At 44.5% G+C, this 18,722-nt stretch overlaps 1 protein-coding gene across 1 annotated transcript in view; it reads right to left on the reverse strand.

The window, feature by feature from the left end:
• Window positions 1-18,722, reverse strand: part of LOC147888577 (uncharacterized) — a 61,247-nt gene that overhangs the window by 9,587 nt on the left and 32,938 nt on the right. The gene's annotated exons all lie outside the window — the stretch shown is intronic.

Consider the following 18,722-nt stretch of genomic DNA (forward strand, 5'->3'; position numbering starts at 1 on the left):
TCTGGACCTCTGTCTGAAGGGAGGTCAAACGCTCCTCAACCGCTGCTACTGCTGTAGTGGGAGATGTGTCTATGTGCTGAACGCGAGTCTCGATCTGCTGCACTCGCTCTCTGTGTGTCCATGAATCTCTCCAGCAAGAGTCCTATGAGTCGCCTGTAAGACCTGAAGATCTGTCCTAATAGACAAGATCTCCCGATCCTGCTGTGTCACTCGATCAGCAAGAGATGCAACCTGAGCTGTAAGTAGAGCAATGGTCTCGTCCTTCCTGTGAAGCATCTGAGAGAGAGAGAGAGAGAGAGAGAGAGATTAACGTCAACGGAAGGCCTTGCGGGCCTACGAGACAAAGTACAATCAAGAGAGTAACTCATACAAGCCATTGTGCGCATGCAAAGGGCTTGCTAAGGCCCTTGCAGAGTGCTATACTATGAAGCTCAAAAGCTCAAAAACTCATAAACCCAGAACTAGTACTCAAAAGACTCAAAATGCATAACCAGGTGCCATGGTGGCTCTCCGGTGGGATGTGGATATATCTCATAGCTATGCTGCGGTGGGGGGCGTGGTCTCCGTGATCTCTATAACCGGCGTGCCATGTCAAGACTCAATAGTAGGCCTAAAACGTGTTTTGGGTGGTGGCCCAAAATGTAAACGTTTTGCGTCTGAAACGCCCGTTTTGGGGCCCCTGGCCTCATTTAAAAAACCCCAAAAATCGTAAAACAAGGCTAGAACAATAAGTAGTTTATTACTTTAGTAATTCCATACTTTCAATATTTTCTACCAATATCAGAGTACCTATTAGCATCATTTCAGCTTTGAAAATTGAACCTCTTGTCATAATTTATGTATCTTCTTCAAGTTTGAAATATGACCATTGAGCATTGACTATTTCACCTTCAATGATGTGTTGCTTGTTTAGAAATTAGTAATATGGATTTCAATCATATGTTTCTAATTTCAAGTTATAAATGACATATCTGTAAGAAAACAATACAACGTCTGTGCTCAACACATAACAGGATCTCGTACGCAAGAGAGAAAATAGATAGTATAGAGAATCAAAAATTTGATTACTCTAGAACTGATACAATAGATGGCGCTGCCTCCCAACCGTGCGCTCCTGTGAAAGAAGCTTCGATGGCAAGCTGGAAACAGTAGAGGACGGAGGCTGGATGCTAAGGAATCAGAGTTGCTGTAGCCAGTGATAAAATGGGCTTCACGGGCTTGCTCTTATATAGCCACTAGTCGTAGTCGGTTGGGCTCAATTGGGTGAGACCCACTCCGCCCAAAACGATCGACTGGGGGTCGGTCCCGAAATAGGCCACCGACCACACGATAGAACCGGTGCACAAAATAGAGCAACTGCCCTACGGTCGCCGTTCGGCCCACAGCCATCCGGGATCATCTGGGACTCTAAACGGGCCCCGCAACCCGAGAGTGGGCTGCCCCGAGAAATGCTCCGTCAACCCTCAATGCGGTCAGTCATGGGATGCCTTCCCACACTTGCATGTAGCCTAGTTGGCAGTGTGCCAACTCCGTCCAGCCATCAGGCCACACATGGCCCCCATCTGGTGTCCAAACCAGGACCTACCGGATAACCGAGCTACTCAAATGCCTTCTCCTCATATGGGGGGCTTACAAGTAGAGTTAGCTGGTTCCCGCGTAGTTACATGAGAGTGGAGCATTGATATCTAACAATATCAAATATCTGTGCACTATGTTTCATGAGTTTTTTTCAAGTATTGGAGTTTTGTTGGTATTAATCTAAAATGTTTTGTTCTTATTTTTGGAAAGAAATATATATTTAAATACCTTATTTTGCATGAAACTTTTAAGAGACATTTTGGTATGGCCTTTAAACATTTCCAAAACCCCGAAACCCGTTTCAAAACCTACTGTTTCGAAACTCCTTGACTACTATGGTCGAGAGTAACCCCTCGGCTCTAGCGCTCCCCTCTGAGAAAGCCTAAGATAGGTTTGGTCAATCCTTGTTCTGTAACCGGTCTCTGTTGCCTTTGGCTCCACTGCTCTGCAACGTCTCTTGCCGCTAGTCCACTCTACCTTCATATCAGCAATTCCTCCTCTCCACTGTGTCCGCGGGCTGATTGACATGCATAGAAATCTGTGGCATACCACTGTGCTCCGTCTGTCCCTATCTTTGGTGGCACTGTCTCCGATAGTGTGATCTGTCTCAGTAGAGTCCCTTTGTATTGCAACATCTCCATCAGATAGAGACCAACACAGACTTAGTCTTGAAAGTGGATCACCGAGAGAGTGGCCCAAACCCAATCCCCTCTTGGAATAGACAATGGTGCCACCCTCGAATCTCATTGTAAACTCGACACATGCATAGAAAGTGCTTCTCTGCCCTAATGTGCAAAGCTTATATATCCACCGCTCTCTAGGTATGCCTGCGGTTCTACTAGCCCCGATTCTCAAATAGAGACTCACATCTATCCAATAGATGCGTCTGTCCTCCAAGATGGAGGTATGATGATCCACCCATCTGTCCCCTAAAACTCTAAGTGGTCATGATAGAACTGGATCTTGGTGGGGAACTCCTAGTCCCCCCCCGCTCTTCCGTGATTTGTAGATCTGTAATAGATCTAACCGTATGATATGGCTGATCTCATCTCATGGAATCAACAAGGACGGGGTATCAAAGCTGTATTGAAAGAACTAGTTGATCCATTTGAATCCCTGACTGGCAAACCATCTGGATATATGTGTGTACTAGGCCGTGCTGACCCTTGGTCTGCTAGTCATCTTAATAAGTATGGTGCCAATCTCAGTAATCACCAGCTAATTAGGGCCCAAACCTATGAAGACATGTCACCATATGATAATTTGGAGTGTGTCATGGCGAACTCTTCCTGTACTATCTGATGGGGGGCTGAGGGCTACTTCAAATCATCCAAGAAACCATAATCACCTGCAATCCCTCAAATATCCTTCAGATAGTCGTTGAGAGGTCACTCCCCTAGAAGGGTGCTGCATATGTTGCTCTCACTAGTGTATCAAAGACCCATCCCTTCGTTGGGGAGTCTTGAAAGTGTGCCTGGAAGTACTATAGCTCTAATCGAGCTAGAGCCCCTTGGCCATGTGTAAGCCGTGCTCTAGCTACGTGGATCATCGTGAAAATTGGCCTGTGAAAAATGCCCGGAGGTATGTGTAGGACTGCACAATCTCTACAGACTCATCTCGGTAGGTGAAGCTATGTCGATGAAAGATTGCCCATGAAAAGAAAGTAAAAAAGAAAGATGTATTAACATTTCTAAGGCCTCGCGGGCCTATGAGACAAGGTACAATATAAAAGTGACGCATGATCATACAAGCCACAAAGGGTTGAGGCAAAGGGCATACTAAGACCCTTTGTTGTGTGCTATACTAGACTAAAATCAGAAATACCAAACATATTCTCCAAGTCCAAAAATAGGGACTAATAGCTAGACTCAGTCATAGAGTGGAAATCAAAAGACATATCCAAGTGGCATAGTGCCTCTCCTGTGGGCTGCCAAAATGTCTCGTAAGAGAGAGAGAGAGAGAGAGAGAGAGAGAGAGAGAAAGAGAGAGAGAGGAGAGCTTAGTAACCCAAGACTGGGAGGTTACTAGGAAGCAAAGACTAGGAGGTTACTGAAGGTGAGCTTAGGAACCTAAAGCGGTTACTCCAAGCAAGGCCACGAGAGAGAGCTCAAGAAGCTTGAGAGCTTAAGAGCAAGAAGAAAGCGGAGAGCTTAGGAACACATGACTGGGAGATTATTCCAAACAAGGCCCTCTAAGTTAGTTTTGTTTCCCTAAGCAGCATCGAAAGTTCATAAGTCAATCTAGCCATAGTGACAAATTCTTGCAAGAAGCCTCAAATAGACAATTTGTCCATATTTCATTATGTCCTGCTTCGTTCTTTGTTAAAGCTTTAATTTGACATCTCACCATGCTTCCTCATTGCTTGCTATCATCGACTTACACAAAAAGCCAATTGATTTTATGACCTAGCCAAAAGCCACATCACAAGTTAACCATTTTCTAATTCACCCTCTTTGAATCATATGCTTTTGAATAAGCCTACACTAAAGTTCCTTTCCTACACCTACGCTTGCAAGAAAATATCATTTTAGCCTCTGCATTGGATCAACTACATCTAAAGGGGAAGACATCTATCATTTTTTTAAATGAAAAAATATTAGTTCCTTTTTTCTTTTAAAAAAAGAAGCAATCACTATTTAGTTTCATTATGGAGAGCATAGATGCACAAGGGAAAGGTGAAAGTACTGAGAAAGATAGAGAGGGAAAGAAAGAAGTAATGGACAGAAATTATGGAATTCCATAAACTTGAGGGTTGAATTGCTGAACTAGATTCCCAGTATGAATTCCATAATTCCTAAAGTTCAACATACTTTAACAAGCTTGAGAACTTGTGGGAGGCATATGATCACTGCATAATGGATAGACATTCCCTGAAGTAATATATTGCCAATTATAGGAAAATTGTGCTCATTCTTAAGGGCATGGATAAATTTAGGTGAGAAGAAATTCTTTCAAGATTTTCCCTTGATCACCATCGATACATCACTATTATATGCGTGGCAAGTTCGTGAATAGTCTTATCCTTGTAAGTTGTCCTCCCTTTTTCAAATCTTGCAAGAGACCATAATTGGGTTGATGGAATCACCACAACTTAGACTACTCACATTAAAACGCTTCCAAGTTTAACACTGTTGTACTGTCATTGCCGCATCAGCTTGAGAGAGAGTGCTTCTAGAAAGCTACCATGAGGTCCATGAACAATTAGCTTGCATCTTTTCTTATCTCCTTACCTAATTTTGGACATGTCTCAACAGCCTATAAATTCCACCATGAATAGTAGTAGCTACATTGTTCACCCACATTTGCATCCACCTTCTTGCTATGTTTTCTTCAACACTATTTTGGAGAGGAGGGATGTATGATGGAGGCAAGTGGAGTGGGAAGGGGCACCTCTCTTATGCTTGAGTTCGAGGTGGTATCTTGAGCTGACTAGGAACACCAAGATGCTGATAGGAGAGGGTCTAGTAGATGGAGAAAGACCTCACCCTGAAGTGTTAGTCACATCTTTAGGGAGCCCTCTCTATCTACTCTCCCTAGGTGTCTTGGCGAGGGGGAGGGGGGGGCACGCAACTGGTGGGGACCTTGTGCCTAACATGTGCATGTCATCTATACTTCTTCATAGCTCTCTTGCTTGGCTTTCTTTAATCAATACAAGTCCAAACCGCTATGATGGCTCTACCCAAGGGATTAGTGACATGCTACTCTCTCTAGATGGGGGTGGTCTACCCTCTCAAACCTTCTTTGTAATGAATGTTGAATGTTAACGTAATGCATTATGAATGGGCCTAGATGTCTTTTGTCTCAATCCTCAGCTGATGGGATGACACCCACATTTGCTCGATTGCAATCTTGAGGGCATGTGAGACGTGTCTATCCTCCAAGTACTGAGGTTTGATGATCATCCCATCCACTTATACTCTCAGAAAGTAGTCATGATAGAACCGTCTTGGTGGGGATCTCTTGGTCCCCTCCCAGTGGAGTAGGTCCAACCGTATAATACGGTTGATCTCATCCCATGGGACTAGGTTATCAAGAGCGTCCAAGCTGTACTGAAAAGGAGGTAGATGATACATCTCAATGCCATGTCCGTCAAATCATTTGAAAATGAGGGCATACCAGACCATGTGCGCTCCATGAACTCCACTCTCAGCAAGCCGTATAGATGACTCCAATGCCACTCTCAATAGTCTCCCTCTAGGTAACGCTAAAACCATGGGAAAATAGGTCACTGATTCGAAAATAGCACCAATCTCAAACGATGACATAGCAAACTCTGCATGTATGATTTTGTGGGGGACGGAAGGCTTGCTTCGAATCATCTTGGATCCCATCGTAATCTATAGCCTCTCAAAGCGTCGCCACTCACTCATAGTCAGACCACATCCCCAGAAAGGTACAACGTACATGGCAATCAAATAGCCACCCCTTCGTCAGGGATCCTGAAATTGTGCCTGAAAGCACCACCGCTCCAATCTAGCTAGGGCTCCCTCGTGTGAGACGTGCCCTTGCTACATGGGTCATCGTGAATACTGGTCGTGCAAAGACTACCCCTAAATAGATATAGGCCTGTACAATCTCCACTGGCTCTCCTTGGTAGGTGAAGCTATGTCGATAAAGTGCTCGCCGTCAGGTATTACACACCATAACCTTGGTCTTACCAAGGTTAACTATTAGGTCTCTCTCTCTACAGAACACCTCTAGGACGTCAAGGTGTCTTTGCAGGCCTACGGAGGAGGAGGATAGAAGGACTATGTCATCTACATATAGTACTATTTGTATCATCATATCGGCCAGTTACGATCCCTCACCTCCTAGGCGATCAATGAATCTCGTGACTGTTAGAATTATTATTATATTCTAGGCAGTGGCCAATGTAATGTAATAAGTGGGTTAGGGGCACTTTTCCCTCTTAGAAGTTTATACCCCTAACCGCAATCTAATCCCTAACTACGGTTAGTGGATAAGATAGGGTTTTGTCACTTGAACAAAACCCCTCATCTCTTTTCTATACTTCACTTCATTTTCAGTCCAATATTCAATACACTTACGTTCAACTTGTTAGAATTATAGATATAATTCAGCAGTGACCAATGTAATTTAATAAGCTAGTTAGGGGCACTTTTCCCTCTTTAAGAGGTTTTTCCCCCTAACCGTAGTTAGTTCACTAACTATGGTTAGTGACTACTAAGGTTTTGTCACTAGGACAAAACCCTATCTCTCACTCTTTGGGTTGTACTCTTTACACTCTTTTATTGCAACTCAGCTCTCAAGCTTTCAGCTCTCAAGCTCACTCTCTCTTGCTCTCTCTCTCTCTCTCCAATCTCTCACATTTGGTATCAGAGCAGGCTGATCCTGCTCCCTACTCCTTCCTCGTTGAGCTCTTGCCTTCAGTCCAAGCTCCTTGTGCCCGTACAGTTCGTGCTCCTGCTGCTTCATCCTGCCGTCTGTACTTGCTCGAAGTTTGACCTGTACCTGCTCGAAACAATCAAACGACTGTCCGTACAGTCCGTACGACTGTAGGAAATCCGTACCCTGCGCCACTCGCATGTACCTGCCCGTACCCACCGTACCTACGCATTCCGTACCGGTCGTACCTTCTGCATCGTCGTCCGTACGTTTGCCGTACATTCCGTACAACTTTTGCGTATAAGTCATCCGTACCAGCACGTACATCTTCCGCACTGTACCCGCATGTGTCGATCTTCTGTACCAGCTCGCCCGTACTGGATCTGTGTTTCCGTACCGCACGTGTGGCACCGTACATTTGCAGTCCTCCGTACATCGATGGATGCTGCTTGCCGTACAGTACGTACGGTTGTTCACACATCTTCAGTACATTTCCGTACAAATTGCCGTACAAACGGACTGACAGTTCCGTACTATCTGTCCGTACAGTTTACAGGTGATCTTAGGCAGGCACATCTTGCAGACAGCCATTGTTTGGCTCAGTTTCTTGGAAGAATTTGGGGCATCCTGTTTGTTGCAGACATTGCAATCAATTCGCAGCTGTTGAAGAAATTTGGGGCTGCACTTGGAGCAAGCATTGCAGATTTGGTCTGAAATTTGGGGCTTTCTGAGCTTTTGCCCCTTTTTGGTCGCAATTTCAAGCTCGAAATTTGGGGCTTTTGATTCTGCAGTACAATTTCTTGAAGAAATTTGGGGATTTTGTAATTACACTGCAATTTGGCAGTGAAATATGGGGCTTTTGCAGACAGGGCTCAATTCTTGCAACATTTGGGGCTTTTGACCAATTTGCCCCTTTCCGGTTGCAATTTCGGGCCTATTTTGGGGCTTTTGTGTTGGGAGAGCAATTTCTGGAGATTTCAGTTCATACTGCCTTTCTTGAAGTGTTTTGCAGCACTTTTGGCAGATTCTGGAGAGTTTTTAATGCTTGGACAGATTTCTGACAGTGCAAGTGTAGAAATCTGAGTTGCATTTACAGCCAGTGCTTGGTTGTGTTTTTTGGGAGTTGTGCATTTCATTCCCAGTAAGGAAATTCAGTTTTGTATCTGCTTAAATCTCTTTCTCAGATATGGCCCAGCAAAATCAGAATGACTTCCAATTCGGTGGTCTTTCACAGGAAGACAAGTTGGATGGTACCAACTACTCCCTCTGGAGTTTTATGGTATGCAATATTCTGATTTCTCGCAATTTATGGAATTATGTGAATGGGGGTGAGATCCGACCGATAGGTATGGCACCTAATACCCCTCCTCAGCAAGGAGGTGGAAGAGGTCGTGCACAGGGTGCAGCTGCAGAACAAGTTGTTGGTGCAGCTATAGCCAGTACTCCAGAGCAGAAGAGATGGGATTCACGGGATGCCTTAGCTTTGTCATGCATCTCTCTTTCAGTGAAAAGATTTATCATTCTGCATATCCGGTCGTGTAAGACCTCGAAGGCAGTGTCGGATATTTTAGAAAGCATGTATGCAGCCCGAAATGATGCAAGGGTATCTTTCTTGAAAAGAGAGTTAAGTAATACACATATGGAAGAGGGTGACTCCATGTCAGTCCACCTCACAAAGCTACAGGATCTCAGAGAGCAATTATTGAACATAGATGAGATTATTCCTGATTCAAAGATGATTACTACCACTCTGAATTCTCTTCCTGAGTCTTATCTCAGCTTTCATACCTCGCTGAACTTATCATTGAGGGGGGTGCAAATCCTCTCACTTTTCATGAGTTGATAGGACTTCTGCTTCAGGAAGAGCAGACCAGGAAAAACTTGGCTTCACGTGCAGGTGAACAAGCTATGCTCTCAAAGTTTAAGTAAAAAACAAAGGGACAAGCAAAGACATCAGTAAATCAGCCTTCCAGTGGGTCAGAACAGCCTTCACAAAAGGCTAAAAATGATGCAAGTAAGCCCAAGAAGAAGGGTTTTTGTCATTACTGCAAAAAGCCAGGTCATCACATTGCAGAATGCAGGAAAAGGCTTGCAAAAGAGAAGAAAAACAGCTCCGGTACGGCTGTTTCAGATTCAGCTCCTCATGCATCTGACAGTGGGGATACTGCAGCCAACTTTGTTGGACAGGATTATGCCTTTTTATCTTGCATTTCAGATTCTAGGCTGGCTGCTCCAAATGCTCGGGATAGTACAGCCACTTGTAATGATGATACATATGCATTTTTGACTTGCAGTTATGACTCTTCTACAGATGCATCTGCTTTTAGTGTCAATGAAACACTGAACACTTGGTATTTTGACAGCTGTGCATCCAAGCACATCACTTCTAGGAAGTGTCTTTTTACTTCCTTGCATCCACCTCCCGTTGGTAAGAAAGTCACTTGTGCCAATAACTCATCATATTCAGTACGTGGCACAGGAGAAGTTGAGCTTACTGCCATTGATGGCTCAGTTTTCAGACTTTCAGATGTCTTATATATGCCTGGTATCACTAAAAATCTTCTTTCAGTGTCCACTCTTAACAGAGCTAGATTTCAGGTCATCTTTGAGGATGACAAATGTGCTGTCCGAGACAGGGAAGATGATTATGCCTTAAGATTATCTGGTACTCTGCTGCATGGGCTTTTTCAGCTTGATCTTTTTGAGAAGAGAGCAGTCCATGCTCTTGCAGTTTCTACCCCTACTGCTGCCATGCAGAATGTAGAATTATGGCATGCCCGATATGGCCACATGCATTACAACAGCTTGATGACACTTCAGAAGCACTCTATGGTTGATGCATTGCCACCTCTTGAGATGCCTCCTCCACATGCCTGTGAAGGGTGCATTTTAGGCAAGATGCATAGATTCCCCTTCAAAAAGGATGGTTCAGTTAAAGCTGTCCGCAAATTACAGCTTATACACAGTGATGTCTATGGTCCCATGAGGACTTCATCATTGGGTGGTCATCTCTACTTTGTTACCTTTATTGATGATTACTCCAATTTCACTTGGGTCTTTGGGCTGAAGCGCAAATAAGAAGTGTTCATGGTGTTTAAACACTTTTCAGCCATGGTTGAAAATGAAACCGGACTCAAGATACAGACATTGCGCACAAATAGAGGTGGGGAATACTTGTCTGCAGATTTTGATGCTTTTCTGAAAGGCAAGGGTATTGTGCATCAGCTCACAGTGAGGCTGACCCCTCAGCAAAATGGCAAAGCTGAGAGGAAAAATAGAACTCTTATAGAGATGGACAGATGTATGCTGAAAAGCAAACACATGCCTCACAAATTCTGGCTTGAAGGTCTGATGTGTGCCAATTACATTTTAAATTGGGCTCCCACTAAGGCTTTAAAAACAAAAACTCCCTATGAGGTCTGGAATGGGAGAAAGCCCTCAATGGATCATTTCCGAGTCTTTGGATGCCTTGCTTATGCTCATGTGCCAGTTGAATTTAGGCACAAATTGTCAGATAAGGCAATTAAGTGCATATTTGTTGGGTACAGTGCAGAAAGCAAGGGGTACCGTCTCTACAATCCCACTACACGCAAGATCATTGTCAGTAGAGATGTGATATTTGCAGAAAATTCAGCTCACACTCACGCTGAATTTCATATGCCTTCTTCTTCAGAGGATGTCTTTGAGGGGTTGCTACCCATTGCCCTGGGTTCCCCTGCTGATATTTCTGATGCAAATCAGAATTTACAGCCACCTCCCGATGCTTCAGTTCAGCCACAGGATGTCTTGCCACCTCCACAAGCAGTGGAACATCTGGTGCAGCAAGAAATTGCAGACATACATGCAGCAAAAACAGTCCCAAACTGGCTGTCACAGACTCTCAGGGAGAGTAAAATTGATGCTCCATTACCTGGTAGGACTCGCAGTGCAGCAAGGCACATGGAAGGTGCTAATTCAGTGGAAACAGCATATGCAGGTACTCTTCTTGATGAGGAGGAGCCTGCAACATTCAAAGAAGCAAAGGACAATGTGCATTGGATGAATGCCATGCACGATGAGTTGCAGTCCATTGAAAAAAATCAAACTTGGGATGTTGTAGACTTTCCACCAGGTAAACATGCCATTGGCACACGATGGGTTTTCAAGGTCAAACGGAAGCCAGATGGCTCCATTGACAGATACAAGGCAAGGCTGGTTGCTAAAGGCTATGCTCTGAAAAAGGGCATAGATTATGAGGAGACATTTGCTCCTACATCCCGGATGACCACCATCCGATCTGTTATTGCAATGGCTGCACATTTTCAGTGGAATGTTCATCAGTTGGACATAAAAACAGCCTTCTTAAATGGAGACTTGCTGGAAGAGGTGTATGTCAAACAACCTCCAGGCTTTGAAATTACAGCAAATGCACTTCAGGTATGCAAGCTAAACAAAGCTTTGTATGGGCTGAAACAGGCCCCTCGTGCATGGTATGCCAAGATTCATGCCTTTTTGACCAGCAAGGGGTTGCACAATAGTCCTACTGAGAGCACCCTCTACATCAAGATGGATGGGGGGGAAATTTTAGTCATCCTTCTTTATGTTGATGACTTACTGCTCACAGGGTCCAATGAAGACAAAATTGCAGATTTCAAAGCTGATTTGCAGACCAACTTTGACATGTCAGATTTGGGGCTGCTTCACTTTTATTTGGGGATCCAGTTCTCTCATGAGACACATGGCACTGTTATGTCTCAGTCCAAGTATGTGCAGAAACTCTTGGACAAATTTAACATGCATGATTGTAAGCCCATAGCCACTCCCATGGAGCCGGGGCTGAAACTCACAATGCATGATGCAGGAGAATTAGTTGATGCCACACTTTACAGTCAGGCTGTTGGATGCCTCATATATCTATGCAACACTAGACCTGATATTCAGTTTGCAGTATCTCAGGTGAGCAGGTACATGCAGAGCCCAAAAACTATGCATTGGCAGGCAATTAAGCGCATCTTCCGTTATTTGCAGGGCACGAAGTCTTTTGGCTTGCTATTTCCCAGGGGGGTGACTTGCAGATGCATGCATACAGTGATTCAGATTGGGCTGGTGATTATGACACTAGGCAGTCCACTAGTGGCAATTGTTTCTTTTTGGGTAAATCTTGCATTTCCTAGCTGAGCAAGAATCAATCTACAGTGGCTACCTCATCATGTGAAGCTGAGTACAGGGCAGCTTTCACAGCAACACTTGAATGTGTCTGGCTGCAACGTCTATTTGCTGATCTTCCTCTGTCTTTGGAGGGTCCTTCTCCAATTCTCACTGATAGTCAGAGTGCCATTGCAGTGGCAAAGAATCCAGTGTTTCATGCTCGCACGAAGCACATTGAGGTTCACTATCACTACGTCAGAGAGAAGTTGCATGCAGGAGAGATCAGTATGATCTTTGTGTCCACACATGACAACGTTGCAGATATTTTCACCAAAGCACTACCACGTGAAAAGTTTGAGGCATTTCGTAGTGCCCTGAACGTATATCCGTTTGGTGATTGATCAGCCTTGTACATGACATTGGCACTGCAGGGGGGTGTTAGAATTATAGATATAATTCAGCAGTGACCAATGTAATTTAATAAGCTAGTTAGGGGCACTTTTCCCTCTTTAAGAGGTTTTTTCCCCTAACCGCAGTTAGTTCACTAACTATGGTTAGTGGCTACTAAGGTTTTGTCACTAGGACAAAACCTTATCTCTCACTCTTTGGGTTGTACTCTTTACACTCTTCTATTGCAACTCAGCTCTCAAGCTCACTCTCTCTTGCTCTCTCTCTCTCTCCAATCTCTCACATTAACTCTCACTCTTGCTCCTTTATTCTCACATTTGGTATCAGAGCAGTTCAAGCTCTTAGACCTGCTCCCAACTCCTAGCTCTCAGCAAGCTCCCGTCTGTACAGCTCCCATCGCATTTCGTACAACTGCGCGCTCAGAGTTTGCATGCAGCCCGAGCTGCACATTCTGTTCAAGTGCCGTACAGCTGCCGTACACAGGAGCTGAACTGCATCTTGTACAAGCATACGGCGCCGTACAACCTGCAGTCCATCCGTATCCTATACGTGCAGTTTGCTCTGTACACCTGCAGCGCCGCCATCTGCCATATTGTTGTACAATAGTACGATCATCCTTACCATACTGTAGACTCCCGTGGCCATTCCGTACCAGATCCGTACTACTGTGTCTACTCCGTACCAGATCCGTACTGTTGCCTGCTCCTGTCCGTACGCTTTTGTTTGTACCAACGCCGTACAATTGTACAACTGTTTCTGGCCAGCGCCTGTCAGTCCGTACAGTTGAATACATGTTGCAGGTTGTCCGTACATTTTTGTTCCTGCTGCCGTATAGACATGTGTGTCGTCCATACTACAACCATGAAGTCTTTGTAGGTGCCCTTTCGTAGGAGTCAGGCACTTGGGCATTTTATTCTTTTGCAGACATTGCAATCAATTTGCAAGATCCACTCCAGAATTTGGGGCTTTGTGGTTTTGCTTGTAATTTTTGCAGAGAAATTGGGGCTTTTGCAGGAAGAGTGCAAATATTGCAACACTTGGGGCTTTCAGTAAATTTGCCCTCTTTTGTATGCAATTTCCCACAAGAAATTCGGGCTTTTGCATTTGGATTGCAATTTTGCAGTTAAAAGAGCATTTTGGAGGTTTGCAAGCAGTTCTGGACTTGGTTTGAGTCACATTGCAGACATTTGGGAATTCTTGCTGAGATTTCTTGCAGAATTTTGGGCATTAGTAGAGCATTGTGGTGCATTTCAAGCCTTTGATAGGCTATGACAATATTTGTCACTATGGACAGATTTTCTTTGGCAGATTTAGGTTGTGCATTTTGTATCCCAGAAAGGGATTTTACTTGTTCAGTTTGCTGTGTTTTTTAGTTTATCTAGCAAAAATGGCTCAGAACAAACCCAATGAGGGGTTTGGAGTCCTCACACAGGAGGATAAGTTGGATGGCACCAACTACTCCTTGTGGAGTTTTATGGTTCGCAACAGCTTGGTTGGTAGACATCTTTGGGATTATGTCAATGGACATGAAGCAAGGCCAGCTTCTGTGGCTACACCTGTCACTCCTACAGGAGGTCAAAATGCAGCACAAGTAATTGGAGTTGCTGCTCCAGTGGCTCCCACAGTAGAGCACAAAAGATGGGATTCTAGAGATGCACAAGCTCTATCAGTGATTTCTCTTTCTGTCACGAGGTTATTCCTCACATTCGGTCATGCAAGACCTCAAAGGCAGCTTTGGAGATATTGGAGAGTATGTTTGCAACAAGAAATGATGCCAGAGTTTCCTTTCTGAAGAGAGAGCTTTCTCATACACATATGGATGAGGGAGATTCTATGAATACTCACCTCACAAAGCTTCAGGATTTGAGGGAGCAATTCCTGAATATTTATGAAGTTATTCCGGATTCAGAGATAATTACCACCACTCTCAATTCTCTTCCTGAGTCCTATCTTAATTTTCACACCTCGCTGAAGTTGTCATTGAGGGGGGGCAGCAATCCACTCTCTTTTCATGAGTTGGTAGGACTTCTCTCTTGTAGGAAGAGTAGACACGAAGAAATATGGCAACACGGGCTGGCGAGCATGCCATGCTTTTAAAGTTCAAGCCCAAGGAAAAAGGGCAGCCAAAGCAGCATGCCAATCAGCCCGCACATCAGCATAAAGCTGATTCAGGACAGCCCTCTTATAAGGCTAAGGGTGATGCAGATAAGCCTAAAAAGAAGGGCATTTGTCACTAATGCAAGAAGCCAGGTCATTATATAGGTGAATGCAAGAAGCGCATAGCTAAAGAAAAGAAAAGGGATTCGGGTATGACTGTGTCAGATGCATCAGCTCCTCATGCACATGATGGGGGAGATGTTACAGCCAACTTTGTGGAAGAGCACTATGCCTTTTTGTCTTGCATTCCAAATTTTTCAGTGGGTAGTTCAGATGCTACAGCCACTATTGAGGATGACCCTTATGCTTTCTTGACTTGCAGAAGTGTTTATGCATTTCAAACACTTTGTGGCTATGGTTGAGAATGAGACAGGACTCAAGGTGCAAACACTTCGCACAGATAGAGGGGGGGAGTATACGTCTCATGAGTTCAAGGCATTTTTGAAGGAGAAAGGCATCACGCATCAGCTTACAGTGAGGCTTACACCTCAACAAAATGGCAAAGCTGAGCGCAAGAATCGCACTCTTATGGAGATGGATAGATGCACGCTTACCAGTAAAAAGTTGCCTCATAGGTTTTGGCTTGAAGGCCTCATGTGTGCAAACTATGTTTTGAATCGGGCTCCCACAAAGGCTTTGAAGACAATCACTCCCTATGAGGCATGGCATGGGAGAAAGCCTTCAGTGGATCACTTTAGAGTTTTTGGTTGTGTTGCATATGCCCATGTGCCTGTGGAGTTTCGACACAAGTTATCAGATAAGGCACTTAAATGCATTTTTGTTGGGTATAGTGCACAAAGCAAAGGCTATCGTCTCTACAATCTTGCTTCTCTCAAGATTTTTGTTAGTAGAATTTTCATAGAATTCAGCACATACACATGCTGAATTTAATATTCCAGCTTCTTCATATGATATTTTTGAGGGATGCTTTCTATAGCATTTGGTTCCCCAGCTGAGGTTCATGCTGAAAATCAGAATTTACAGCAACCTCCTCCTAATCCACATGCCCCGATTCAGCCACAGGTTGATTTTGTACCTCCACAGGGTGTGGATGAAGTTGTAAGGTAAGAGATTCAAGAGATACACGCAGCCAAAACAGTCCCGAATTGGTTGCTACAGACTCTCAGGGAGAGTAGAGGCTTGAGCTTGAGGCCCCATTGCCTGGTAGGACTCTTAGTGCAGTAAGGCATGCAGGGGGGGCTCTTTCTGTTGAGACAGCTTATGCAGGTACTCTTCTTGATGAAGAAGAACCTGACTCTTTTGAAGAAGCAAAGGATAATGTGCATTGGATGCATGCCATGCACAATGAATTGCACTCCATTGAGAAAAATCAGACTTAGGATGTTGTGGATTTGCGACCAGGCAAGCATGCCATTGGTACCAAGTGGGTTTTCAAGGTGAAAAGGAAGCCAGATGGGTCCAGTGACAGGTACAAGGCAAGGCTGGTTGCCAAAGGCTTATGCATAGAAGAAGGGCATAGATTATGAGGAGACTTTTGCTCCTACATCCTGGATGACCACCATACGGTCAGTTATTGCCATGGCTGCAAATTTTGTTTGGAATGTCCATCAGTTGGACATAAAAATAGCTTTCCTTAATGGGGACTTCTAGGAAGAGGTTTATGTCAAACAAACTCCTGGATTTTAACTTTCTGGAAATGCATTTCAAGTTTGAAAGCTTCACGTGCATGGTATGCCAAAATTGATGCATTCCTAGCAAGCACCCTCTACATCAAAAAGGATGGAGGGGGATATTTTGGTCATCATTCTTTATGTAGATGACATGCTGCTCACAGGGTCAAATGAGGAAATAATTGAAGATTTTAAAGCTGAGTTGTGGAAGCTGAATTTGACATGACAGATTTGGGCATGTTAAATTTTTATTTGGGGATCTAGTTTATACAAAACAAGCGTGGCATCGTTATGTCTCAATCCAAGTATGTGCAGAAGCTCTTGCATAGCTTCAACATGCATGATTGTAAGCCTATAGCCACTCCCATGGAGCCGGGGCTGAAGCTTACTATATATGATGCAGGTGAATCAGTGGATGTCACACTTTGCAGCCACACTATTGGATGCCTCATCTACTTGTGCAATACACGGCCCGATATTCAGTATGCAGTATCTCAGGTGAGCAGATATATGCACAACCCAAAGACAACACATTGGCAGGCTGTAAAACGCATCTTCCGTTATTTGCAAGGCACAAAGTCTTATGGCTTTATGTTTCCCAAGGGGGGTGACCACTTTTAGGATCCATCGACCAAGTGTTGGCTCTTTGATACGCTAGTGCGACCGACTCTTATGTATGCAGTGTGGAGGAGATTTGAGCGGCTACAAGTGACCATGGGATCTAGGATGATTTGGAGCAAGCCCTCAATCCCCCATGAGATAGTACAAGCAGAGTTTACCATGACACCATTACAGATTGATGCCATCTTTCAGACAGTGACTTTCATTCATAGAGTCTAGGACTTACCTCACACCGGAGACTACCTAGGTGGCTCTGGAGTCATCCAGACAACTAGCTAAGGGTGGGGCAGACACATGGTATGCATGTATATCCACATGGTTTGCCCGACACGGGATTCAGATGGACAGGCTCCCTCCCTTCAATATAGTATGGATGCACCCCCTGAGTCGATCCCGCGAGATGAGATTAACCCAACCATATGGTTAGATCTTCTCTAGCTCCACACATCTCGGGCTTAGGGGGGAGATCAAGAGCTCCCCACCAAGACCCAATTCTACTGCAACCATTTCTTGAATGTCTTGGAGGAGGGATTCATCATCAGACCCCTATATCTCGAGGACAGAAGAGTCTCACATGCACTGAGGATCGCCATTGGGTAGATGCGGGCTTCATCCCATTAGCTGAGGATTGAGATAGGGAGAGAAGCACGTATACCTAGAGAGCAGCGGACATGCACCGCTATGCACACTCGGAGTGGTTAAGACAGAGAAACACTTTCTATGCACCTGCCTAGCCTACTACGAGATCTGGGTGCGATACCACTATTCTATGAGGATGGGAGTGACTTCTGCCCACTATCACAATTGATCCACTTCCATGACTAGGTTTGTATTGGGCTCTACCAGCTGACACAGGGAGACCCTGCTACAACAGATTAGAGAGCAGCAGGAGGCGACGGACCACATGATACAGAGGCTGACCAGACAGGCTGACCAGACACAGTAGCATGTCACAGATTTCTATGCATTTGAGTTGGCTCCAGGACACAGTGGAGTGGCCAGTATGGATTACCAAGAGAGGATTGCAGAGACCACATCCACGACACGGAGAGCGACCAGAGCACACTCGATTGAGGTCCGCCCTATCACAACTTTCCTCAAAGGGGACCGCCCGAGACGAGGTGTCACTCTGAACATAGCTCAGCGGGTTCAGATATCGAGGAGACCACGCCCCTCTCCCACACCACAGTATGAGAAAGCTAGACAGCCGAGACATTTTCACCGCTCATAGATGAGCCACCACAGTGCTGGGTTTCGATTTCTGAGTTCCAGCTCTTGCTCTCAGCTTGCTCCAAATAGCAGATAGCAGATAGCACATGATATGATATGATAAGATATGTGTTGTATTGACTTTGCTTGAGCTACTGAGCTCTCTTTATTTCAGCATAGTAATCAACAACCGCCTTAGCATGCCCTTTGCTCTAGCCCTTTGTGGCTAGTATGAGTTTTTCCCCTTTTGGTGTCACTTTGTCCCATAGGCCCGCGAGGCCTTCCATGGACATTAATCTCTCTCTCTCTCTCTCTCTCTCTCTCTCTCTCGTATTTCTCTCCATTTTGCAGTTCAATTCTTGTGGTGTGCCCTCTCTCTTTTGTTGTTTAGTTTCCACTGCACTCTCACACGATAACCACAAAGTTCTATAAATATAATTTCCATCATTTTAGCATTCTGAATGGTAAAAAATACAAACTAGATACATATCATAGGCTATCAGATGTGTAAATTTTAGAATTATTGCATTAAACACAATAGATTTTATCACTTTTCCTAACCACAACCATAACAAAGCAACTTGCTACAAAGAAAACTTAGTCAAACGCAATTATGTCAACCTCACTCACCCCATATCACCTCCT

The sequence above is a fragment of the Dipteris shenzhenensis genome, chromosome 21, assembly GCF_047967505.1.
Source record: "Dipteris shenzhenensis isolate YYH24624 ecotype China chromosome 21, Dip_SZ_1.0, whole genome shotgun sequence".
NCBI lineage: Eukaryota > Viridiplantae > Streptophyta > Polypodiopsida > Gleicheniales > Dipteridaceae > Dipteris > Dipteris shenzhenensis.